The sequence below is a fragment of the Misgurnus anguillicaudatus genome, chromosome 6 (genome assembly GCF_027580225.2).
Source record: "Misgurnus anguillicaudatus chromosome 6, ASM2758022v2, whole genome shotgun sequence".
Classification (NCBI taxonomy): Eukaryota; Metazoa; Chordata; class Actinopteri; order Cypriniformes; family Cobitidae; genus Misgurnus; species Misgurnus anguillicaudatus.
In genome coordinates, this window is record NC_073342.2 from 7,984,351 (window position 1) to 8,011,762 (window position 27,412).

At 38.2% G+C, this 27,412-nt stretch overlaps 1 long non-coding RNA gene across 2 annotated transcripts; it reads right to left on the minus strand.

Moving 5' to 3' along the window:
* Positions 1–14,559: 14,559 nt before the first annotated feature.
* LOC141364274 (uncharacterized) lies at positions 14,560–21,848 on the minus strand. 2 transcript variants are annotated; one of them, XR_012369956.1, is made up of 6 exons: positions 20,975–21,848; positions 19,895–19,971; positions 17,596–17,642; positions 17,364–17,505; positions 17,026–17,151; positions 14,560–16,047 (listed from the first exon to the last, which is right to left on the minus strand). It is a non-coding gene; the product is annotated as an uncharacterized lncRNA (long non-coding RNA). The 2 variants fall into 2 exon arrangements; XR_012369955.1 differs by lacking the exon at positions 19,895–19,971 and having other exon boundaries at positions 14,561–16,047; positions 20,975–21,840.
* Positions 21,849–27,412: the final 5,564 nt, after the last annotated feature.

Consider the following 27,412-nt stretch of genomic DNA (forward strand, 5'->3'; position numbering starts at 1 on the left):
AAATAATTGCCTTAGCTGACAAAAACAAGATGTAAATATAGCTGCAAGCAGCGATACCGGGGTCAAGCCAAACATGGCAAAAAATGATTCATACCTGATGACTGTCATGATTTAAGATCTAAGTTTGCATTAGTTTTACGAAAAAAATTGCTTTTTTTTGTAACTTGAGACCACTAGGTGGCACTGTGCCGAAACAATAGATGGTGCCTCAGGCCATGACTGTGATGACACATACCAAATTTAGTGTAAATACAATAAAGCGATACGGAGATATAGCCTTAAATGACTTGACCACTAGGGGGCACTGACCAAACAATAAATTGTGACTCAGGTCTTGATTGTGATGACACCCACCAAATTTGGTGTAAATACAATAAAGAGATGCAGAGATATAGCCTTAAATGACTTGACCACTAGGGGGCACTGACCAAAAAATAAATTGTGACTCAGGTCTTGATTGTGATGACACCCACCAAATTTGGTGTAAATACAATAAAGAGATGCAGAGATATAGCCTTAAATGACTTGACCACTAGGGGGCACTGACCAAAAAATAAATTGTGACTCAGGTCTTGATTGTGATGACACCCACCAAATTTGGTGTAAATACGATAACATGTTGCTGATGAACCATACCAAGTTTCATAACAATACGCAATTGCGTTTCTGAAATACTTGAACTTAAAAAAAATTCAAAATGGCCGACACACAAAATGGCCGACCAAAAACCATTTGGTATCGTTTGACTCACCATGCCTCACGAAATCTAACAAGACCAGTCTCATAATTTTACATTCAAATTTGCAGTAGTTATAAGCAAAAATAGACATTTTTTATATCTCGTGACCAGTAGGGGGCAGTGTGACGAAATGGTGCATGCACCCTCAGGTCATCACTGTTATGACATATACCAAGTCTCATATTAATACGCAAAAGTTTTGCGAAGATACAGGCTCAAACACATTTTGGCGTGCTCGCCCTCGCATTCTTTGATGCGTTATACGACAACGGATAGGTCTACCGAAAAGCTTTTGATAACTTTTTGTCTGGAGTGTCTCTAGATGATGCGTACCAAAAATCAAGCCAATCACTCGAGCGCTCTAGGAGGAGTTCGAAAAAGTACGTGTTCAATATAATTCAAAATGGCCGACAGGAAGTAGGTTTGACTCAGACATATTTGGTACAGTCGGACTCAGCACGAGCCAAGGAATCAATAGAGTGAAGTCTCATGTCAGTGTGGCAATTTAATCAAATGAAATAAAGATTTTAAACAATTTCTTTACATATCCTGACCACTAGGTGGCGCCGTCCTAAAGATTTATATGTGCGCTCAGAACATGTCTCTGATGAACCATGCCAAATTTCGTAGCAATACGCCATTCTGTTTGTGAAATACTGAACTTAATGGGAAAATTCAAAATGGCCGACCGAAAACCGTTTGATATCGTTTGACTCGGCATGCCTCAAGGAATCTAACAAGACCAACTTCATGATTTTAGACTCAAGTTTGAAGTAGTTATAAGCAAAAATAGGCATTTTTTGAATCTCGTGACCACTAGGTGGCGCTGTGACGAAATGTTGCGAAGATACGGCCTCACGTCCGTTTTGGCGTGCTCGCCGCCGTATATGTTGTCACGGTATACGAGAACGCATTGGTCTATCAAAAAGCTTTTGATAACTTTTTGTCTGGGGTGTCTCTAGATGCTAGATACCAAAGGACATGCAAATCGGACAAACGCTCTAGGAGGAGTTCGAAAAAGTAGGTTTTACGGAAAATTCAAAATGGCGGAAAGATGTGCATGACACAAATGACATTAATGTGTGCATTTGAATCATCATGAGCCAAGGATTCAGAGGAAACAAGAATTTAGTTTCTAGGACTGATGGGTCAGAAGTTATGAGCATGAACATAAGTGGATTTTTGGACTGTTGGTGGCACTAGAGGGTTTGAGTCAGACACACCAAAGTTGCTATAGTAACTTCTGAGACTGTCCTCTACATGTGTGCCAAATTTCATAACTTTCCTACGTACGGTTCTATGGGCTGCCATTGACTTCAATGGCGGAAGAACAAGAAGCAGAATAATAATAAGAAAACTACGAATAACAATAGGTGTCTACGCCACTTCGTGGCTTGACCCCTAACTACCAAATTAATCTGTTTGTCTAGTTTAAAGTCAACGTCCATTAAAACCCCCAGGTTTTTTACAACGGGCTTCACATATGACTTCAAGTCACCCAAATCTACATCAGGGGTATTGATGGTACCACCAGGTCGAAATAAAATTATTTCATTTTTTTCTTCATTAAACTTTAAGAAGTTGGAGGCCATCCAGGCTTTAATATCCTCAAGACATCTCAACAAAGGTGCCACAGAGTTTGCATCGTTTCGTTTCAAAGGCAGATAGTTAGACTTGCGAGTCATCTGCATAACAGTAAAACGAGATGCCATGTTTCCTAAAAATGGACCCTAAAGGTTATATATTATATATATATATATATATATATATATATATATATATATATAAAGAAAAGAAAATCGGTCCAAGAATAGAACCCTGGGGGACTCCATATACAAGATATGCATAGAGCACACAAATTCTCCAAGACGTACAGAGAAAGGTATTTCACTCAGATAAGATCTAAACCATTGTAACGCGGCATCCTTAATATCAACACAATGCTCAAGGTGAGAGATCAGTATATTGTGATCTATGGTGTCAAATGCAGCAGTGACATCTAACAGCATAAGCACAGCATAGTTACCTTCGACAGTGGCCAATAATAAATCATTATAAACTTTTAACAGGGCCGTTTCTGAAGTGATTTAAAATAAGATACATTTATTGCAAGCCACGCAGGTCTAGAAAGGACAGTATCTGATTAAAAACTACTTTTTCCAATATTTTGGAAAGACACGAGTTTTGAAATGGGTCTAAAAGTAAGAAGCAATAAATTCATGTTAGGTTTTTTAATCAGTGGTTCCACTATTGCTTGTTTAAAATGTAGGAGTACAAATCCATTAGTGAGACTACTATTTATAATAGGGGTTTCAAATATGGAAAGAAATTAGACTCAAAATGATCAACAAACACATGCACATCCATCCGTGAACTGGATGCATGTCACAAATGTATTTACTATCCACGAACAAATGTCTTTAGATTTGAATATGTGAAATTCAGAATTTGAATGAACGTGTATCGATTTGTACAAATGTACAAATACACATGTTTTATTGTGTATTCAAATATCATAATTCACGCGTGCAAAAAGGGAGATGTGCATTTGTGGATCAGGTGACACGCGTGCATTAATCCCGTTCTGTTCATTTGTATATTGAGACTTTCATTTCGCCGTTTAAAGCATTTTATGAGCCAAATACAAACAACTATCAATGAATAAACTAAAAAGATGTCTTTGATTTTGTGTCTGCGAATTTTAATATTTACGTGAATGTGCATTGATTTGTACAAACAGAGACATATTTGTGAATTCAGTTGGCATATTTCGTATCATTATTTCACAATTTGTGCACGCAAAAAAGAGGATGCGCATTTGTGGATCAGGCGACGCGCGTGCATTAATCCTGTTCTGTTCATACGAGTTTTGAGACTTAAGTTGCGTGGTTTGCATTGAAAGATCCACGAGCACAGATGTGCTATGAAAACAGTCAACACTAGGTGTCAGTCTAACGGAGTTTCACACATGGCGGTGAATTCTGTTTTCTGTGTTTCCCTTTAGTCTGGTGTTTTTATAGCATTACGTTTATTATCTATATATATTAAATGTTTTAATGGCTTGGCGACTGAGATGTGTTTGTGTGCATGTATGTAATGTATCTTTATTGTCCTTTAATGGTAAGTCAATTATCCCCACAGTATAATTCACTTCATTTCAAAAAGTAATACTTTCATGCACCAAACTACACCATCCATCAAACACCTCACAATTTTCCTATTTTCTATTATTTCTTTTTACCTTATATATATAGCCCACGTGTTTGTTCTACAATTATTTTGTTACATGCATACAAATTAATATGCCCCAGCCTGTTTATATATAAATAACACTTCACATCATGCGTGTGTGATATATTTATGTATTTTATTAAGAATGTCCACATAATAATTATTAAAACAATTTTATTAAAACAGGTTATAAAAATACCACGATAGAAAACTGGGGAAAGTATGAAATATTTAATAAACTGTATTATAGAATACATTAAATTATTATTATTATTTTTTTTTTGTATAAACCATTCAAATCTTTAGTCTTTATAAATATATAAAAACATACCGTGATAAAAACGCTACACTAAAGGGAAGGGAACAGACTTTGACAGAACACCTGAAATCAGTTGCTTTGCTTAGGACCTACTAATTAACCCAATCCTGTATTACCGCACTGACAAGCCAACCGCATGAATGCAACCACGGCGCTTTTTACATTGAATTAATGAAACTAGCTATGACCTTCTTGTTTTTCACATCATACATGTATAATGAAGGCAAAATAAATTGGTAAGAGGTCATTTCGTTAAATCACAGGCTACAGCCAGGGCTGGATTGTCAATATTGGGCGAGTGCCCCAGGCAATAGGGGGTCACCAAGGTCTCCAGACTGCGGAAAATGTTTTTACAAGTACTCGACCATGTGCGGGCACTACGGAATGCACGATCGAGTTTTAACCGCTCAATTGCATGACGCGTAATCCCGTATATCGTTTTATGTCACCATGCGCTCGGTTGATTTTACCGATGGATCTACGCAGCCCTGGTAAAGTTAACACATCGCACTCAGAACCGCGCCGGTTAAACATTACAGCGATGAGAGATAAAGAGAGACGGACAACTTTTAGCCTACATTAACACTAAAAACATTATAGACGAGAATAAAGGTCTACATCAGTGCCCAAGGAAAACTAGATAAAAGATGAGAAACGTGTAAAGGATACAAGCATGTAAACTGCTGCCCTGCCACTCATCTCATTAAAGTATGCTATCTAGATATAACTTATTGTAGCCTATATGTAGCCTATCTTATGCCTAGTTAAGGGGGTTGTATGAATCTTTGATTCATAACTTCCTATTCTGAAAGTTTCATTAATTGTGCATAATGATGACATGTGCAGCAACTGCATAGTTAAGTCTATTTAGTATTTTTCAGTAATGCAGTTATTTTGGGAAAATGTCAAAATATTGCATTGCAGGCTTATTTAAGGTGTGCCCTAAATTTTCTGCTAGCGCTCCTAAAATTTTCAGTCAGGGGCTACAGTGCTCCTAATAACAAAAACGTTAGTCTGGAGCCCTGAATGACTAGTTTAAAATAATAAATAAATAAATAAAGTATATTGGGGGGGCACTTCACTGTGTTAATCCGGGCCACAGTGAATGCGTGAGAAAGTGAAACTGAGATAATAGAATGATTGCGTCGTCTGCAGATTGTCTGCAGATTGTCTGCAGATGCAGTATTAAAGATTCAAATAACTTTAACTGATCAACACAAATATAAAATGCCATAATATAATTGACGTTTTTTACCAGCATTTAAACCTTTATAGTTTTTCTTTGTGTATCTGCAGCATCCGCCCGTGGATGAGGAAGCTGCAGCCAATGTCGTTGGCTTTTTCCTTTTTTGTGAACTGACTGAACACTTGACTCTTACCTGGGCATTTAGATATTCAAGTTTTCATTATTAATTTCTGGGTGAAACATTTTAAGCATGATGATCATCTGTCGACTCGACAGTTTCAGCACGTCCATGCGGAGAGACTTTAACGTCTTTTTGTTCACTCCCCATGAGCTGGGCTGCGTTCCCCGAAACCTTCTTAGCTCTACGTCGTTCTTAAGTTGTACCTTAAGCTGTACCTTATCGTTAATACGTGTTTCCCGAAACGTTCTTAGTTACGTATCTCTTCTGTAAGTCATTCGTTCGGAAGGTTGGTCTGGAGCACTCTTAGCTATACCTTATCCCACTTGACTCCGCTAGGGGCCATGACTGTGATAAAAGCTTGTGTAGATTGCAGTCTATATAACTAAATATCTGTTTTAAAAAAAGTTGAAGTACACTCCGTGTTAAATTAGGCATTTTTTATTTATTTAAAGAATAAAACATTCACATAATTAGACATTATTACACTGATGGTTGTTAGATTTTTTTTATTTTTTTCCAAAGGAACATCAGCTGTGAACTAATTATTACAGGCTAAAGAAACTATTAAAAAAAGATTTTGGGTGGAGGAGTTGGTGAAACTATGGCAGGCAGGCAGCTATACAGCGAATCTTACTATTTTATTTGTGCATTTCATATCCGTTAAATCTTTAGTTTACCGGCTATTTTAGCTGCAAATAAAACAAATCAAGTTAAAAAATTGCATGCCACGGGAGCACATTCATCACGAAATCATAATTGTTGATTTTCCTAAATATTATTATTGATGTTAATTCGACTTTGCATCGAAGTTTTTTTAATGTTTTATAACTTTGAGGCAACTGCATGCCATATTCTTTATAAACATTAAAAAGAAAATGCTCCACTTGATAATTGCTTGTATAAGGTCAACAAATTTTCCACATTAAAACTAATCAAAGCTTAAACCTAAAACAATCATACTATATATTTATATATCATATAATATATATTTTATGTTATATTTAAGGTAAACAGACAGGCGCGGCTCCAGAAATGCGTCCATTAAGCGTTATCCGCATTGTAAACGCGCTGCTAGCGCAGTGTCCAAACACATAAACGCGTGAACTAATGAACAACAATTTGTTTTTCTATATTTTAAGTGTAATGCCAAGCCAGGTGACTTGCACGACCCACCTTATTTCCCTGTGCAATGCATTTATTGGGAACCCCTAATATAAATTATCCTTTAAAGCAGGGGTGTCAAACTCAAGGCCCGCGGGCCAAATGCGGCCCGCCGCCTCATTTCATCTGGCCCGCGAGAGTTTACAAATTATGTTAATTATGTGGCCCGCGAGAGTTTACAGATTATTTTATTGTTATTATAAGTTTTATTTTCTGCAGGTTATTTCCTACATTGATTTTTTTAGCAGCCACCAAAACTAATTTTTGTCCCGCCAAAGTCTTTGTAATGTAATTATAGTGATAATGTTGATGATTGCATGAGAAAGAACGAGCAGTGCCCTGCACGCGCGCACTACTAGAGTGGGCGTGTCTGAATGCGAACGCTGCAGCCTCCGGAGGTCGCATTTCCAGGCTGCATACGTCATCAAGACTGTCTTGTTTCAGAATATTAACAATTATAAAGTTAAATATTATTCTTTGTTTATAGTAAATAGTTATAATATGCGTATGACTTGCGAATGTAATGGTCAGTTAACTTAAATAAACCAGGCTTGATGACGCTGCCTATGCGACCTCCGGATGGAAACGGACAGTATCTGCTCGTGCTTTCTCTCCCTCTCTCACGCACGCTCACGCGGATCCAGCAAGAAAATGTTTTCCGTCTCGTGTACAGAAATGTTTCGCGATGTCCTGCTGGGATTAGTTTACAACGCGTCTATTCCCGCTAAATACGCGAACTAATGACTCATCTGAACCGATTAATTTTAATAAACGATTGAAACTATTGATCTGTAGCTTACAACATTGAACTCATGAGACGTCAGTCAATCAGACACTCAAAGTCAGGTAAAAAAAATCACAGCTTTTTTGTAAAGAGGGCAAGAAATGACAAGCAAGAGTATATGTGTCTAATAAATGCATATTGTGGTGGAGATTGTTAAACTCTTAGTATCTAAAATGCCTCTCAGTTTCTGACCTGCACAATGAAGGATAACAGAACATTTTGAGTGTACTCACATACAACATGTGTTTTTGTCACCACAATTATTTTTAAAATAATCTGTAGAATAGTTGTACTCTATTTGTCATTATTTGCCTGGGCTTCTACTTTCAAAGCTAGGTATTAATTGAGTTATTAACAAAACCAATAGTTAGCAGATGCAGAGAAAATTATGCAATGTACAGTAATAAAAGAGTTGATACATTCATACAGTCGTTCAAATACAGCCGGCCCTTTGAGAGTAACCGTAATGCTGATGTGGCCCGGGATGAAATTGAGTTTGACACCCCTGCTTTAAAGTGAAGGAATAATGGATGCATTGGAGCAGGTTATGCATTATACTTTTGGACATGAAGTTGCGAGTTTTGCACGGGTTTGATATAAAATAAAATATACAAGGTTTATATTTAGTTGTTTGCAATTTGAAATATTTTTACCAGATATTCCTAATAAATGTAACTTGAACTATTTCTGAAATGTTTCTTTAATAAATAACACCGCTCTCTGATAACGCAGCGAAGTACCTATTACATAAAGTGAACAATTAATTGTCGAGCAATCGATATCAACCTATTCAGCACCATCGCCATGGACAGCACCTGGTAACGTCGTACGTAAGAAAGTATACCTTAAGAAACCCGCTAAGGTACAGTTCGGGAAACACGCCTAGAAAAGGTAAACCTGTAGTTAAGGTTTAACTTAAGAGTCTTCGTAGCGCGCTAAGAGAGAACGTTGTCGGGAAACGCAGCCCTGATCGATTTTATTTTGTACTTTTTTTCTTGCATATATTTTAACATATATTCAAGAAACACACATGATATAATGTAAGTTGTTATAGATAGAATAAGCTTGTTCTAAAATGATGACAAAATCTAAATGGCTGGAAATGATCTTGAAATGATCCATCTTAATTTAGCCAAAATACTGATTCATTCGTTTTCATACTTCATAGATACACATTAATTTATCTAATCAACCTATTATCATCAAATGCGTATGAATAGCAATCAGTGTGATTATCGTGCAATACATAGCCTACGGCAAATTCCAATTTTGCGTGCATATAGTCCTTCCCGTTCACTTAAATGGCGCATCGTTTGGTGTCGTTGTTTTTTTGTCTGTTTTTTAAACCATTGCCGATTGGGTTTGGATATCATTTTATTTTACAAAAACTTACTCTAACCCCAAACCCAAGAGACAATGGTAAAAAACAAATGAGAAACCAATTATTAAAAAACACGAATAGATGAGCCATAAGGGAACAGGAAGGACTTGCGTAACATATTCACTCAAAATTGTAATTTTATGTAGCCTATGTATTGCACGATAATTACACTGCGTGTTATTTGTACGCATTTCATGAGAATACTAATATATTATTGAAAATGGCCTAATTTAATATGCAGAGCTTGTCTATTGCATTCGTTTTGTACATTTACAGCGCAGTGTTCTGTATTTCCCCATGCTCTGAAAATTTGCACTTAACAAGCCTAAACCATGTTCTTTAATTTATTTATGTATTTTTGTTTAAATGTAGCTGTAGTATAGCTTGTGTTGATGATGTTTCTTCTCATAAGGGTTAAGACATAGCACCAACTTCTAGTTTACCTCGTTGTTCTGGATTTAAATTATATTTTTAGTAAATAAAGGCCGTAAAATTGCATACAGCGCCACGCAAAATCACCGCAAGGGAAAGTCCGGCACCGCTACAAAACTAGTTCAGTGACATTATTTGTAATTTAATCAGTAATTTGATTTAGGAGCTTAATAAAAAAACGTTACCGTGTGTGTAATGTACTGTCACTCAGATCAGGATCCTTAAGTATTACTGCCTTTCCTGATCTGGGTGACAGTACATTACATTTTTATTAGATTATACTAATCCAATAAACAGTCGGGATATATAAATCCAAGTAAAGATTCACCATGGCAAAGCAAGACTTCGCACCGAACAGGTTTGGTGAGATCTAAATGAAGATCTAAATGAAATAAACAAAGTCCACCAAATGAAGAACAGGCGACGCGCGCAATCAGTCTCAGGTACAGGCCGATGGGAAATTTAGTAAATGTTAATATTCGGGCGAGTAATCCCTCTGACGACCCAAAGACGAAGCCTGAGGAGCGCTTTTAACAACAGACTTTTTACAATTCATATCATAATTATGTACGTTTATAAATCATGTTTTCGTTCATAACTTATGAATCGATCAGCAGTTCAGCACTTTAAAGTGTGTATAAGTACTTTGTTAATACAATATTCTATAAGTGCTTAAATATAGGCTATTATTCACATAACCCCCTTTGCAATCCTGCTATATTTTGCAAAAACGCCTAAAAAAAACATACCCAAAGTAAATTGCATACTGTTCTTGAAGTATTTGGAGTATATGCATGGTTTTGATGTCTTTTGAAAGGTGAGACTCTGAGGTTTATTTCTATACAGTCAGAATCACTGTAAGTCTTACTGTTATAAAGTAATAGAATTTTAAACACACTGAAAGAGAGGAAAAAAATATTCCGCCTACTTTTTTTTGTAAACAGTTGCCTGCAGAGGACTAATAATGGGGAGCTATTAGCTGGAAAACACATTGGGATCATAGCATGAAGCCTTACAAAGCTTTACCAAGCAAATTTGATTACAATATCTTAGAAAATGTGTCTTTTTCACATGTTTATCCAAGTTTATGTCTAGGCGGCCTTCTATAAAGGGCACTTGGAGACACCAAATGGCCCTTTGAAACCATTGACATAAAATGCTGTTTTTCTTGAATGCTTCAATGTACAATCATATTTTTGGGCTCTAATGAAAGGTTACACTTAGAGCTACTCTATTTCATGTTAAAATTCACTGTCAATAATTGCTGACACATAGTAAATGAAGCATAAACACTTTATAGTGTTGAAAAAAACTATATTCTTGAAACTATACTTGTAAAAATAAAGATACAAAACAAGTTCTATAGTAATAAAATACTTTTAATATTAGAAAAACCACAATCTAAATATATAAATGTATATAAAAAACTATTTAGAAATTTTACAATATTACAGGTTATTGGCAACATGCCACTCGTTATTACAATCACGGCTTGGCAAAAAGCACAAAGGCTCATCACATGAAGAACATTTTACAGTAGTCTTTGCATGGCAGTGCCTGCCCCTTAGACGAACTGTGGTGCCATCTCCACTAATATGCAAAGGCTTGTGATGTGCTCTGTGTGAAGTGGGCGATGGAGCAGGTATGTCAGCAACCGCTGCCAGCTACTCACTAGTGTCTCCCTAAATGCCTTCTGGTGCATTGGCACCTCCCCTTTACCTTTTGTGATATGCTTGTAAATCAGTAAGGCATTCACAGTGGCAATGTCTTAGAAATGATGAAAAAGGTCTTATACCAATTCTGGGTTTTGTGGATCAGTTTATAATAGCTGATTAGGGCATTGGAAAGGTCCACTCCAGCATGCACCTGTAAGACAGATACAACAACATTGAGTCACATATTTTTTTCATTTATAATCTATATTCTACTATTTTACTTGCATAAAGTAACGCAGAAGCACAGAAGCACACACAGACACGCACACACGCGCAAATACAGGCACAAATACCTGTGCATGAGCGCATACAAACACACTCGTGCAAGAGCCCACCTAACAAAACACGCATCCACACTCAAACCTCAGTACCAACAGTAAAATGTTTCATAATACAATAAAGCACTTACTTATAATCTATATACTACTATTTTACTTGCATAAAGTAACGCAGAAGCACACACAGACACACACATGCAAACATGGGCACAGATACCCGTGCATGAGCGCATACAAACCCACTCGTGCAGGGGCTCACCAAACAAAACACGCATCCAAACTCAAACCTCAGTACCAACAGTAAAATATGTTTTATAATACAATAAAGCACTTACTTGTCGAGAGTGACGTCTCCCCCATCCAAAAAATCTCTTCCGCTACTGGGTCGACGGAGGAAACGCTCTCTTCGTCTGAAACGTCTTCCTCCAACAAATCACTCTCACGCCTGGTACACTGCTCGACAACTTCTTCAAGTGAAAAGTTTCTTTTACTTGCTCTTTTCGACATTGTAAAACTTTTTAGACGCTCAATGCTTTCCTAGCACAGCGTTAGCAGCTTTAGCGCACGGCCGCTAGTCACTGTTGGGATTTACGCACACAGAGCGCACCAAACAAGTGTATGTTTGTGCACGACCAATCGGGTTACAGGTTGAATCTTTCTAGGGAAGCTTTGTATCAATCTTTTCAGAATCTTATTGGCTATCAGATACGCCCGTCATTTGCAAACTTTGACGCGACAGGATCGATCTATTGTCAATCAAATAGGGGAAGGTCCCATCCTCGCGCAAGGGCGTTCCTTGCGTATTCTTGCCTGTTGTCACCTCTGAGAAGCACCTATTCGCTCAAATTAGGTGTCAATCAAAAGGGCAGAGTTCAGCGGCCATTTTGACATCAACACATCTGCAATGTTTACAAGTGAAGAGACGCTACACGACCGAATGCGTCGGAGACTTGGTGGCTTTGTCGGCTATTTATAAATGATACTACTATGTTCCTTGGATGTTTATTGACATATACATGTGCTCATGATTATTTTCACCAGCAGAGGGGGCTGCGAGCTACTGATTACTTGGTTGCGCGTCACTGCTTTAGCGAAGAAGAATTTACTACCAGACACATGAGAAAGCGGCTTCAAGTTATCATCAATCAAGTTATCATAAGATATGAAAACAGTCAAAGTTTTTGGGGGTTAAGATACTAACTACTCATGTTAAAGTAATAAACCAATGAAGTGAACTGATCACAGCATGGTACTGAGCATTTGTTTTGTGTAGGCTAAATATGGTTACTTTTGCATTATTCACGTTTACAATTCTATGAAATCAGCTGAAGTAGTACCTTAGAAGTCATTTTTGATTAGGTAAGTCTTTGTGCATTGTATAAAAATGAAAAAAAAAATATTTAGGCTACAGAAACACTGCAAAAAATGACTTTAGTGTTTTTCTCTGGTTTTCAATCCAAATATTGAAAATTCTTAAAACGGAATGCATTTTCTTGATGGGCAAAATGAACTTAGAAAATAAGTCAGATTTTAGACCAAAAATATCAAATTTGTGCTTAAAACAAGCAAAAAATAATAATAAAAAATAATAAATCATATTTATTTATAAATAATAAATCAATAATTATTTTTGCATGTTTTAAGCACAAATTCACTTCAATTTATTATTTTTGTCTTAAAGTTAGATTTTTTTGTTGGGGGATTTTGCTTATCAAGAAAATGCATCTTGATTTAAGAATATTTAGATATTTGTACTAAAAACAAGACAAAAATACTAGTAATTACTAGTAGTAAGTAAGAGACAACCAAGTAAATCATTTTTGCAGTAAACCCACAACAATAAAAAAAAAGTTTTGTCCCCATTTTTTAATTCATGGATAACAACAAATGAGATTTTAATGAGATTTTGACCATTGAACTAGGAAATGTCCCCGGTTTTCATTTTAAAAATCTGGTCACCTTAATGTGCTGTGGACTAAATATTTCACTGAATTGGATTTACTGGACCCTTCAGAGTGTAACTACACCGTTTTTGTTGGAATTTTATGGATCTTTGGACTACAAGAAGGCGTTATAGGTCAGTTTACTCATTTTCATACCCTGTTTGTAAGCTGGTTTTTTGGTTGTTGGTTGTTTGACAAACACTCTGATTGAACTGACTGTGTTGACTGTATCTTAAAATGGTTTACATCGTTCGAATCACAAGAATCTCAGCTTTTTAATGATATATGATGTGTTTAGGTTTGTCTTTTTTAAGTTGTTGTATTTCCCAATGTTATCAACCAAAACACACGCAGTGTGCCGCCGACGGTACACCGGATTCGGATCAGGTTAAATAACGTATAATCTGATCTAGGATCTTAATTAAATTTAGACTCCTATATCAGATAATACATTGTTTGGCGTTGGGGATACCAGCATAGGTCCTAAGCAAGGCAACTGATTTCAGGTGTTCTGTCAAAGTCTGTTCGCTTCCCTTTAGTGTAGCGTTTTTATCACGGTATGTTTTTATATATTTATAAAGACTAAAGATTTGAATGGTTTATACAAAAAAATAATAATAATTTAACGTATTCTATAATACAGTTTATTAAATATTTCATACTTTCGCCAGTTTTCTATTTTGGTATTTTTATAACCTGTTTTAATAAAATTTTTTAATAATTATTATGTGGACATTCTTAATAAATATAGCACAAACCCATGATGTGAAGTGTTATTTATATATAAACAGGCTGGGGCATATTAATTTGTATGCATGTAACAAAATAATTGTAGAACAAACACGTAGGCTATATATATAAGGTAAAAAGAAATAATAGAAAATAGGAAAATTATGAAATATTTAATAAATGGTATAGTTTAATACATGAAAGTATTACTTTTTAAAATGAAGTGAATTATACTGTAAAAATAATTGACTTACCATTAAAGGACAATAAAGATACATTACATACATGCACACAAACACATCTCAGTAGCCAAGCCATTAAAACATTTAATATATATAGATAATAAACGTAATGCTATAAAAACACCAGACTAAAGGGAAACACAGAAAACAGAATTCACCGCCATGTGTGAAACTCCGTTAGACTGACACCTACACACTAAAAAACAATGGGTTAAAAACAACCCAAATTGGGTTGTTTTTAACCTAACTGCAGGGTAAATATAGGACAGAACCCATATGGGGTTAAATTAACCCAAGAAGTTGGGTTAATAATTTTAACCCAGCCAATGGGTTGTTTTTTCTACCCAAAACTTGGGTTATTTTTTACTAAAATGATGGGTTAATTTGACTTCATAAATGGGTTAAAAATGTATATAGGGTTATTTTTATTCCTTTTAAAATTATCATTTAAAATTAAAAACCACAAGATAAACAAACAGGTCAACATTGTATTAACTTTATTTTTCATTAATATTTTTTAGCATATTACACTTTGTGTAATGTAACAAATACAATGTGTGTACAAACACTTTGCACACAATAGCTCAATCAAAAATTCAGGAGATCATACAAAACTATAAATACAATAAATAAAATTCCATTTTTAAACAATTTTAAACAACTTCTTCACTTGCCTCTAATTGCAAAAGTGTAAGGGGTGGTTTCACGGACAGGGATTGGCTTAAGCCAGGACTAATCCTTAGTTATTAATTAGGAAATATAACAAGTTTGAACAAACATATCTTAATAAAACATTACTTGTGTGCATTTTGAGGGAAAACAAAGGGCACTGGTGTATTTTAAGATATGTCAGTGCAAGTAGTTTTCAGTTTGGACAGCTCTTACATTTACTTTAGTCAAGGACTAGTCTTATCCTTGTCTGTGAAACCGCCTCTATACGTTTTAACATTTAAAAAAAAATTATGAAATTCATTAAATACCTTTAAGAACAACTGTTTGTTACAAAGCAGTGTTGTTTTAGTCTACATTATGAACACACACAAAAAAACTATGAAATACAGCATTTTGCCAGTGTAACATTTCATTAACATGTCATTAATATTCATCAAGTAATACTCTTCTTTAAAGGTGCTCTAATTCACGCGTTTTAGACCATAAAACATTTTTTGTTACATACAGCAAACATCTCCTCACTATCTGCTGGCTGCCTGTCCGCTGATCAAACTGTAAAAAACGTGATATCTTTAGACAGCCTAGGCTCCACAAACTGCAATAAAAATAAAGTGGCCAAACCTACTACCAGAAAGGATAACAAAGTGTTCCAGCCAATTAACGACAAGAAGCATTTGGGGGTGAGGGTTGGACGCGTTCATGAAAGCACGGAAGGGAGGGAAGGAGTTAGCTACGCTCCGTTTTTTTGAAAACAGTTCAAACATCAACAAAAAGTAACGTCACACAGATTCGCTTAGAGCACCTTTAAGTCTGTAAAAAAAAACTAAAATGATAACTCTTGTAACTGAAACCCAGTCTATTCAAAAAACCTCTTGTCATTTACTTGCAAGAATGTAGTGCTTCTACTACCCCAATCAAAGTGCCTTGTCCAAAGTTTCTCCTCCAAGGATGACGAATGCCTGGGACTCATGTGTCCATTTTCAAGTGACAGGAAATAAGGGTAAAGTCCTGATGCTTCAGCCTGCTGGAGGTACTCCATCATATTTGTTCCAACCTAAAGGACACACAATGCAAATGAGTTAAGGTGAAACTTGGGGGGTGTCAGGGTGTGGGTATGGGTGATGGGTTTGGGAGTTATTACACCTTGATCTTGCCCACTTTAAGACAGCCACTATTAACATATGGCGCTTTTCCATTGCATAGTACCCCACGGTTTGGTTTAGTTTGGGTCGGTCAGCTTACTTTTGGGAGCTTTTCCATTAGGTGCAGTACGTGGTACCCGATACTTTTTTTCGTACCACCTCGGTTGGGGTTCCAAGCGACCCGAGCTGATACCAAATGTGACGCAAAAACACTGTAGATCACTGAATGGTCTGAAAGAAACGTCACTAACAGCGTCATCGCTGTTAGCTTTACCTTTAGTGCTAGCTTGCGCTGTCTCGAGCAAACATGTTGTCATCTGTGCTCTGCTATAAGTTCCCAAACTCTCTTTTAGCGATGAAAAACATTCACAGGTTGAGAATCAGGGGCACCATAACAGTTTTTTCGAGAATTGCAGTTTGTGGCGGCACATTCACGACACGCACATCTGCATATATGCCTAAACACAACTTCAGTGAGGCCTCGGGTGTTTGAACAGAAACTGTCATGTGATACAGACAGAGGTAGTGATAAACGCGATGTGCAAACATCTATTTGTGGTGGCCAATTTTAATTTTGTAGCGGACTGAGAAATAAATAAACGTATGGGAATATACCACGACGCTCTCCTCTCACTTGTATGACGTCACAGCAGTATGCAGCGCAAATATAACGACACGCCTATAATCCCTCCCACTTGCGAAGTGATACTAAACTCAATGGAAAAGCTAACCACGCCAAAGTGAGGTGAGCAGACCCGACCCAGACTAGACTAAACCGTGGGGTACTATGCAATGGAAAAGCGCCATAAAAGTCCCAAACTTTTGAATGGTAGTTTAATTAAATACCTGGTAAATAAAGTATTAAAGTAAATTTCTTGATTTGTACTTACAGGCTGAATGTCGATGAAAGCTTTTTTGCCATCATCAATGCTGGGCCGGACTTTTTCTGGCAGTTTTGAAGGGTGGAGGTGGAAGCAAAACAGGGAGCAGCTTTAATGCAAGATATCCCTTTGCATCTGTAGCAGCAGAAATTGAAAAGCAATATGTTCAGATAATGTCGGTTAACTGTCTGGCATTTCAAATAAATGAAGATGAATGGAGAAAGTGCCAAATATCCCAACAGCAATTATTGTCAAAATTTTTCTTCATTAATTTATCAGTGGGTGTCTTTATTAAATTGCTATTAGTAAATCTGGCCCATAATATCAAAATAGTTGAGAAACTTTACCTTGTGTCATCTCCTCAACTGAACATGGAAGCTTTGCTTCTGGTTTAGAAAAATGCAAGATCCTATCGGTATATCAAGAGAGCCATTTCTCGAAGAGTTTTGGAGCTGCATCCTGGTGTAATGTGTAAAAGTCTTGTGCAATCTAAATGCAAAAATAACAAAAAAACAACTTCTAAAAAAAGACTAAATAAAACTCTTGTTACCATATGATAAGGACAGTATATTAACGTACCATGCCTGGGGTAGTTAGCCTAGGAAACTCATGGAAACTCAGACCACCTAAAACAGAAAAACACAAACTTTTAGCTGTAAGTGATGCATTTTTTTTCTATCAATATAGATAATAGACCAGGGGTGGCGAACGTCGGTCCTGGAGAACCACAGCCCTGCAGTTTTTAGCTCCAACCCTGATTAAGGCTATGTTTACACGTGGGCGGCTATTTTCAAACGGACATTTCAACCTCTCCGGTTTCAAAAATAATATCGTGCACACATGTCAGTTTTCAGAAAGGTGTTTATTTACACGTACGCGTGCATATATGTAGGGCTGAAACGATTCATCGAGTTACTCGATTTACTCGATTCAAAAAATTCCTCGAGGCAAAAATTCTGCCTCGAAGCCTCGTTAAATTCCTATGACGCGCACTACACGCGCCGAGATCTGATTCGCGTACATTTTGCGTGGTACATTTTGAATTTAGTTGGCGCGATGGCGGAGCGAATATGTCCATAAACGGCAGAGAGAGAATGTTTAAAGTTTGGGATCATTACATTCAGCATCTGAACCGAAAACATCCACTGCTGTTTCACCAAGCGTCGATGAAACAAGGTAACATAGCTTTCGCTGATTTTAATCCCATACTATATTTGTAGCGATGTCATTATGCGGTTTGACTAGATATGATGTTTAGCTTTGATGTTTTCGTATTCACGTTCAATTGCTTAAAAAAGAACCCCTTCACAAACACGCATGCACTTTACAGGTGTGTGTACCAAAAAAACGGCACCACAGTGCAATCATATATGGGCAACTTGTAATCTGACATATTTTGTTCCATAATAATAATCTCTGTTTTATTGGAGTTTAGCATAAGGAAGTTATTCTCTCTTACGCGAGTCAGACCGATCACGCAATGCATCACATATGCTTAAACTTTTATGTAGCCACGCAACAATAATTTCAGCATGCATTTACTGTATACAGCGGGACGTGATGTCGTAACGCGTTTTTTCGAACGGATTCTTAACCTAAAATGCACCGCAATGCAAGTGATGCAAACCAAATGCAGCGTTCTATTGAAAGGAATGTATGTTTTTCTGCCGTACCAAAATGCAATGAAGCAACTGAACGTCTGACTGGGGTGTCACTCTTCCTCAAGCACAGCACGCGTGCACACAGAAACACAGGTGCACGTGCGCGCGCACACACACAGGTTGTTACCATAGCAAATAGGCTCACCCCAGAAATGATATATTATATTAGATATGTTAGTAGCCTAATGGTAAATGCTGCAGGTGTAGAAATGTACATAAACCAGATATTTACTTTGATGTCAGTGCTAGATTACAGCATGAAACCTGTTATGCATATTAATAAATTAAAGTGCTTAATTGTTGGCACTGGCACTTATAAACTTTTAAATTAATAGGCTTATTTTTTGGAGCCAAATACCTCTGGTTTTTTTAGAAATAAAAGCCAAATGCTTGAACATTTTACAGCCACGTCATTTTCGTTATGCATTATTTGTTTTGGTTGTTTAAAAACACAAACAAAATTTTTATCCGATTACTCGATTAATCGATCGATTCAGTGCTAGATTAATCGATTACAAAAAGAATCGATAGCTGCAGCCCTACATATATGCCATCAAGAGAAGCTCAAGCCCACATAAGCCAATCACCGGCAGCGCTGGTGGTGACGCAAACTGGTTCTTCATTTTGGAGGGAGGAGTTGTTGCAGTAGGTGATCGATGACGTCAAAGTACCGCGAGAGCGAGTTGAGGAATCACACGTAGAGGTCTAATTTCAAATCGCTCTCGCGGTACTTTGACATCATTCATCTGTCGGTTCTTGCAACGCCACATGAAGTCAACCACGCGTAAAATTTCTGACCTCCGAGCACTCGTCTCTGCTCCTCGACATAATGGAGCAGCTGTATTTGCAAATACAAACACACAAAACGAGTTTGCACGAACATAAATGTGATCTTGGAAGCGTTCAGAGTAGCAGTCCCATGTAAACATAGGTCGCACTTTTGACGTAGGTGCAAGCTCTGGCGCATACTCTGTGACGTTGCCTGCTTAAACATCTGTTTGTCTCAGTTTACGTGCAACCGAAGATTTTCAAGGTCTCCACTCTGGCCGGAGTTTTAAGAAACAATCTGTTTCAGAGGCGAGTTCTCCGTTTGCGTGTAAACGAGGGCCACAAACAAAGGTAAATCTCTCAGTTTTTTAAAATAACCATGTACGTGTAAACAGAGCCTAAACCTCACCCGTCTGAAGGTTTCTAGTAACTCTTTAGACCTTGATTACCTGTTCAGGTGTGTTTGATTAGAGCTGGAGCTAAACTCTGCAGGACTGCAGCTCTCCAGGACCGACATTCGCCACCCCTGTAATAGACCATTCATACTTATTCATTTGTTTAGGTGATTTCAAATGTCAACATTGGCTTTCAGAGATCATGCACCCCACCTTTAATTTTCTTGTCACCACCTGCTAACATTAATGTTGCACTTAAGAGAAACTATATTTGAAGCATTGTCACTGTCGAAAAGACGATTTAATCTCTTTTGATCGTTTCGTAGACAGCAGTGTTTATATTTGAACTATAAAGATTTATTCCAGTACTTCCAGAATAACATATCTGAATGTTTGTTTCATACGTTACGTTACACGTAAACTGCTTTCGCTGGATAAGCACGGAGGCAGATTTGAATGTCACAGAGTGTGATTAGGCTTTAATGGACATTTTAAAGTTAGTTGAATCCTGTCATTTATAAACAACTTCCGGTAAACTCCGCTAAGAATAAATAACAACAAAGTCTTTTTAGAGTAGTTAATTTCTGAAACCAAGCAAAATAAACAACAAGTAAATTACCTCAGTTCTTATTTCATAGCTAAAGCGTATAAAAACTACACTGAGCTAACGTTGCTAAGTAACATGTGTACTAATGTATACATTGTTAACTACAAATCGGCTATCAAACCTCCCTTCACATGGTAATGATCGACGTCTCCCCACGCCTTTAGGAAACCAAAACATTAGTTATTTTTGACGATGTAATTTGTTCCAGAATTCATCTGAGGCACTAGTCAGACCATTAAACCGGAAGTAAACGCCAGACGCGTACCCGCGACACCCGTGCGTCCGATGAAACGGTCTATACTCATAATAATAAAGTATAATTATAGTCCAATGTTAATCGCCATTATTACAATATTAAATATATTGTCCAACGTTACCCCGTTCTGTGGTAAAAACGCGCATCTGCTCACAAAAAGTTATTTCAAGCACTCGACTGATGTTGTTGACTAAACGTAATGAAATGCCCTCGTTTGGACAACACTTTTGCCAATAGGTATCGATTAAATGATACAAAGACAAATACAGACCTTTATTTCACCAGAAAAGAACCGCTGAAGAATGTCTGCTTGTAAAGTCCTGCTGTATTTCTCCTTCTGACGATCCAAAATCCCCGCGACAGATGATCCATGAAGGGGGTTGATTTGACCCAGCAGCAGCACTGATGTACAGCGGGGGATAGGCTGCTTTAACTGTTCGTGTACAAAAAATGGTTTTCAGAAATTAATTACCAGAGATTTGTTACGGGCTGTAATTGTCAAAAATCTCATTTTAATAATCTGAAAAAGCAAAGAATGCATTTACTTTAACTTATATTAATCTCGTTTTAAGTTAGTTAACTGGGCTTTGAAGTAACGTAAATGTCGTCATATAACGTTAGTTAAGAAGAAACTTAAGGCTTTGTCCAAAGGGGACGTTTAAAACATTAAACAAAAACAGCACAAAACGTATTTACTATCCAACGGGCCTATCAAACAAGCCAACCTAAACGAACGAAGCTGGCGGCGTATTTAATGCCATGTAAAACTGAATGTAATGGCACTTACGTCTTTATATAGCCCTCGATATTATGATACGTGTATAAATAGGTTTAAAAATATATGTTATATGAATAAATATGTTGATACGAACCTTATTTCTCCAAATATTAGTGTGTGTTGCATCCACCTCAAATTCAGTCAGCCGGTGCTGCACCTGAATCTGCGCCGAGTTGCTTTGACCCAATGAGCTGGGTTGTTGAGTCCGGGAGGGGGAGGGGGTGTATTGATTCCACTCTCAGTGAAAATTACCCAGAAAATAACCCAGTGGTGGGGTTACATAAAACTACCCAAAAAACTACCCAAGACTGCGAAAATAACCCCAAAAAATTACCCAAATGGCTTAACCCCACATTTGGGTAGAAAAAATAACCCCGGATTTTTTAGAGTGTAGTGTTGACTGTTTTCATAGCACATCTGTGCTCGTGGATCTTTCAATGCAAACCACGCAACTTAAGTCTCAAAACTCGTATGAACAGAACAGGATTAATGCACGCGCGTCGCCTGATCCACAAATGCGCATCCTCTTTTTTGCGTGCACAAATTGTGAAATAATGATACGAAATATGCCAACTGAATTCACAAATATGTCTCTGTTTGTACAAATCAATGCACATTCACGTAAATATTAAAATTCGCAGACACAAAATCAAAGACATCTTTTTAGTTCATTCATTGATAGTTGTTTGTATTTGGCTCATAAAATGCTTTAAACGGCGAAATGAAAGTCTCAATATACAAATGAACAGAACGGGATTAATGCACGCGTGTCACCTGATCCACAAATGCACATCTCCCTTTTTGCACGCGCAAATTATGATATTTGAATACACAATAAAACATGTGTATTTGTACATTTGTACAAATCGATACACGTTCATTCAAATTCTGAATTTCACATATTCAAATCTAAAGACATTTGTTCGTGGATAGTAAATACATTTGTAACATGCATCCAGTTCACAGATAAATGTGCATGTATTTGTTAATAATATTGAGTCTAATTTCTTTCCATATTCAAACCTCTTTTTCAGGAAAACTGGGAAATAATGTATGTGGGGCAAACAAGTGGAATTATTTTGTCAATTATGTCTTTTAAACAAGCAAGAGACACTGGCTCAAACTGATTAAAAACAAAAGAAGCACACTTTTGAATAAATATAGCTGAAGCACATGGAAATACAGGGAAGACTATAATTGGATTAAAGAATTTTTAATGGAAAGAAATACTGAAGTGAAGATAGGGAATTATATATCAAGTTATAGTGAGATTGAGGAATGGGACTCCTCAGGAAAGTGTAAATAGTCATTGCTTTTCATAACAATGATTAATGACATATTTGCATCAATAAAGCATATTCAAATCATTGTTCGCTGATCCTGGAGCACTAGGGGTCATTGGAAGGAATATGAAATGCATAGTTAATAAAATGCAGTCAGGGATCATTCATGTAGAGAATTGGACTTATAAGTGGGGTTAAAATTCTCAGTGGAGAAAACAAAATACATAGTTAACTCCTGCATTGCCTTATGACCGACTCTTACATGAAGCGTCACGTTTCCAGCTGACGTCAGAGGTATTCAGGCCAATCACACCGTACAGATTAGCTGGCCAATCAGGGACACAGAGCTTTTCAAATTGATGAGTTTTCATACAAAATCTGTGTGTTTCAGGAAGAGAGTGAAATCTGGAGCTACAAAAGTGTATGGTATGTGGAGAGTGGGTGACTTACAAGCTTTTCAGCTTCTTGGTCATGCCTGGAGTTCGCTCCAGACGAAATTAAGGCTATTTTAAAATGGAAACTATTCACTACTTGGTGTAGTGACAAACATTTAGATCCAAACTGCCCAGTGGTTTCAGTTCTGAAATTTTTATAAAACCGTTTTTTATCCTACTAACCGGTTTATCTACTATCAGCAGCGCCGCCGCTCCCATAACGCGCATCACACGTAGGGCACCAAGTGCTGAGGGGGCACTTCAACCTACACCTGTTTGGTTACCATTTTTGTCTGTTTGTAATGAATTTTCTGTACATATATTTTGTTCTATGTTTAGTAACCGAATAAACAAACATTCATGTTTATTTTTGGTTTATGGTTTATTTTGACGTGACGTGGTTAATACTGTCTCAGTAACAGTAAACGTTAGCAGTGTTCCAACATGGGATCTGGAAGTAGTTTTGAAAGGGCTCTCTTAACATCTGTCACTGAGGTTAGCCTCTGAAGAGAGTGGGCAACTTTCAAGCTTATCAACTTCTTTTTCATGCTTGGAGTTTGCTTCAGGCAAAATTAAGGCTATTTTACACCCAAGACCGGGTTATGTTCCCAAGGTTCCTATTGATGTGGCTAGAACATTGGTCTTTCAGGCTTTTCATCCTCCTCCTCATGAGGCGAATCAACAGATGCTACATCCTCTATGCCAGGCTCCCCCAAACCTTACCCTGGGGGGCCGGAGCACTATAGAGTTTAGGTCCAACCCTATAAATTGATTGAAGAGGCTATTTCTATAGCATAAGAGGTGTGCAATATACCTTCACCTCTACGAATTAAGGCACACTAGGTGTATGGCATCTGCTCTTGCCCCTTTGGCAGGGCCATCCATGCAGGATATTTGTAGTATGGCGGGTGATCTCCCCCACACTTTTTTATGAGGTATTATGATTTAGACCTCCCTTCTCTTCCTGCATCTCAGGTCCTTACGTCTTAAGTTGTGTGTAGACACCTTCACACTTACAGACAGTTACAATTAATTATGACATAGTGGGTATCTTGTTCCCCAAAATGTCATTAGCATGACACAGCCTTGAGATTCCCTTTGAAAGGGAACTTCAAGGTTACGACTGTATCCACGATTTCCTGAGATAGAGAACAAGACGCTGTGTCTCTTTGCCATAACTCCTTGTGCCTGTATCATTCACTTCATTTTAACAGGAGCTCTTTGACCTACATTATCTTTCCTATTTATAGCCTCGCGTTGCGAAGTCACACATATGACATCATCCGCCGGCGTCTATAGACCTAGTTTGACATGTTATTCATGAGCATCACACTGCATAGCATTCCCCAAAATGTCAGTAGCATGACACAATATATTCTAAATATTATTACTGCAAAACACTTGATTTAGACAAGAACCTAAATCAATAAACACAGAGATGTTTAAAGCACTCATATCTTTTGTTTGTATTTCAGATATGTGATTCTCTCATGTTATAAAATTAATTTAATTATAACATAATAGAAATAATAACATATTATTAAACAAAATCACACATGTAAGAAAACAAAGAAGAGATTTCTGATTAGTAAATATTATAAACTTTTGCTCTCTCTCAAATATAATTTACAAATTGATCTCAAATAATTCGGTAGTTACTAAAAGACAAAAGAAATTAAATTGTATCTGTATATGGATTACCATAGAAAGTTGTTTACCACTGAAAAGTTTTCTCCCCAAAAATAGTATACATTACATTTGTTTCAGACAATATGAGTTGTATTTAATCTATAATAAACCTTCAAATTCCCAAATTGCCAAACAATTCAAAACAACATGAAAACAACAAAAATAACGTCTCGGTAACGTATGTAACCCACGTTCCCTGAATGAAGGGAACGGAGACGTCACGTCGTGACCGACGAATTGGGAACTCGCCTAGAGAGACCAATCTGCTTCGTACTCTACTAAAACGCCAATGAACTTGGCATTGAGATATTTGCATAATGCTGGCGCCGCCCCGCCAGGAGCGCATATAAGCCACAGGTGCAAATATGGAAATTACCTTCGTTTCGCTGAGAAAGCCGGAAAGTGTGACCGGCCGATAAACAGCAGGGAGCAGCCCTGTGGCGACGGGACGTGACGTCTCCGTTCCCTTCCCCGCCTCACGGAGGCCAATGCTAGCAGGGTCAGAGTTTTCATTGACAAAAACTTCAGACTCGCAGACTGCAAAGGCTCGAACGCGGGATCTGTAGGGCTTCAGCCCCAAGGACAGGTCTCAGTGAGGAATAGAGGGAGGGCGCAAGGGGTTTAGCCTGCGAGCGCCTCTTAAAATCTAATAATCAAATATGCTGGCCAACTAATCTGCCGTTAATAAGTGAGTGATGAGCAGAAATAGCGGCAATATCAATTTTAATGGTGGAGGGACAGCCTACGCTCCAAACGGTGTTGAAGATATGAAAGCACAATGTTAATGAGGCATTCTCGGGGGTCCTCGCGTTGCGAAGAACACCAGGTGACGAAAAAGGTTCAATTTAAGCGCGTAAGCCCGTCTTGTGGACGGTGCTCGTGCCGGGTCGATGGTGTTAGATACCGCTTGCGATAAATCACCTAAACCTTGCGCGCGCTCAACGACCATACATGGAGATTCCACCGGTCGGGGCGCGGGTGCCTAATGTGCCCCCTCCTTGAGAAAGAAAGTCCTTCCTCAGGGGAATCCGCCAGGGAGGGCTGTCGAGAGGAGCATTAACTCTGGAAACCAATTCCTGATCGTCCGGTAAGGCGCGACCAGTAAAAGGCTCTACTCATCCTGCCTGACCTACACAGCGTCTGTGCCATAAAGCTCACTGGAGTGAATAAAAACCGGCGACAGTGGGTATCGTCCGGCAACGCAAACAGATATATCTGCTCACGACCGAACTTCTTACAAATTAGCTGAACCGTCTGGGGGTGGAGTCGCCATTCGCCGGGGCGCGCAGCTCGGGAAGTGCGTCTGCCGCTGTATTGAGCGTACCCGGGATGTAAATGGCACGAAGGGACCTCAGATGCTTCTCACTCCAAAGGAGGAGATGATGAGCGAGATGCGACAGGTGACGAGAGGGCAAAAACCGCCTTAACGGTAAATAACGCAACAGTCGCAATGTTGTCGGTGCCGGCTAATACATCCTTCCCTCGCATCTCCATAGAGGAGCGTACAAGTCCCAGATATACAGCACACCGCTCGCGGCAGTTGGGGTGCTAAGCACACCCCTGAGACTGCAAGCCCGTCATACGTTGCTGCTCATCCCGTGCTGGGGGCATTGCATGTGCGACAGAATGCCAGGAGCCCCGACTCAGGGGCATATCTTGCTATCAGAAATGCTGGGTCTGACCACGGGGTAAAATAGAAATGACACGCAGGTGTAATGGTTACACAGTGTATGCCGTTGCGCCACGCTCTCCTCGAGACTCGATCATAAAACCAACGCTGAAGCGGTCTCATATGAAGTAGCTCAAGCGGTGTCAAAGCCGCATCTGCTGCCATATGTCCAGGAGCTTCTGAAATTGTTTCAGAGGGACCGCGTACTTCCCTCGAATTAAACCGAGGCAAGTCCGAACTGACTGGTTGCGCGCTCTTGTAAAACACGCCAATTAGTCGATCGAGTCTATTTCCATACTGAGAAAAGGATCCTCTGCACGGGGCACAGTTGCTCTCTTCCCAGTTGACCTGATGATTTAAACGAGCGAGATGCCGAAGCATTAAATCTCTGTGTTCGCGCACGTCTGCCAAGAACAAGCTATTATAAGTTGACGTAAATATAAGCAGAATGCAAACAACGCTCTCTCTCTCTCAGATTTTAATGTCGTGACTAGCACTTTCATGGAGACACGGGGAGAGAGAGACAGCTCGAATGGTGTACTTAGTATTAATATACCCACCCGCAGAGCGAAAACGGTCTAAGGCGAGGGGAGATGGACACATGAAGTACACGTCTACAAGTCTAAGGCTGCAACCAATCTGAATATAGAAATACGAGCCTCGGCGTATCATCCTAAAGGATCACATTTGTAGAGCCGGTGCGTAAATAAATCGGTCGTAAGGCTGGAAAAACCCTATCATCATCTCGGTAAGAGGGACCGGCTTTAAAAGTCCTTCGCCAGCAGGACATTGACTTTTGCACGCAGTACATGTGCATCGGACGCTTTCACTATAGTGAAACGAATGCCCAAGAATT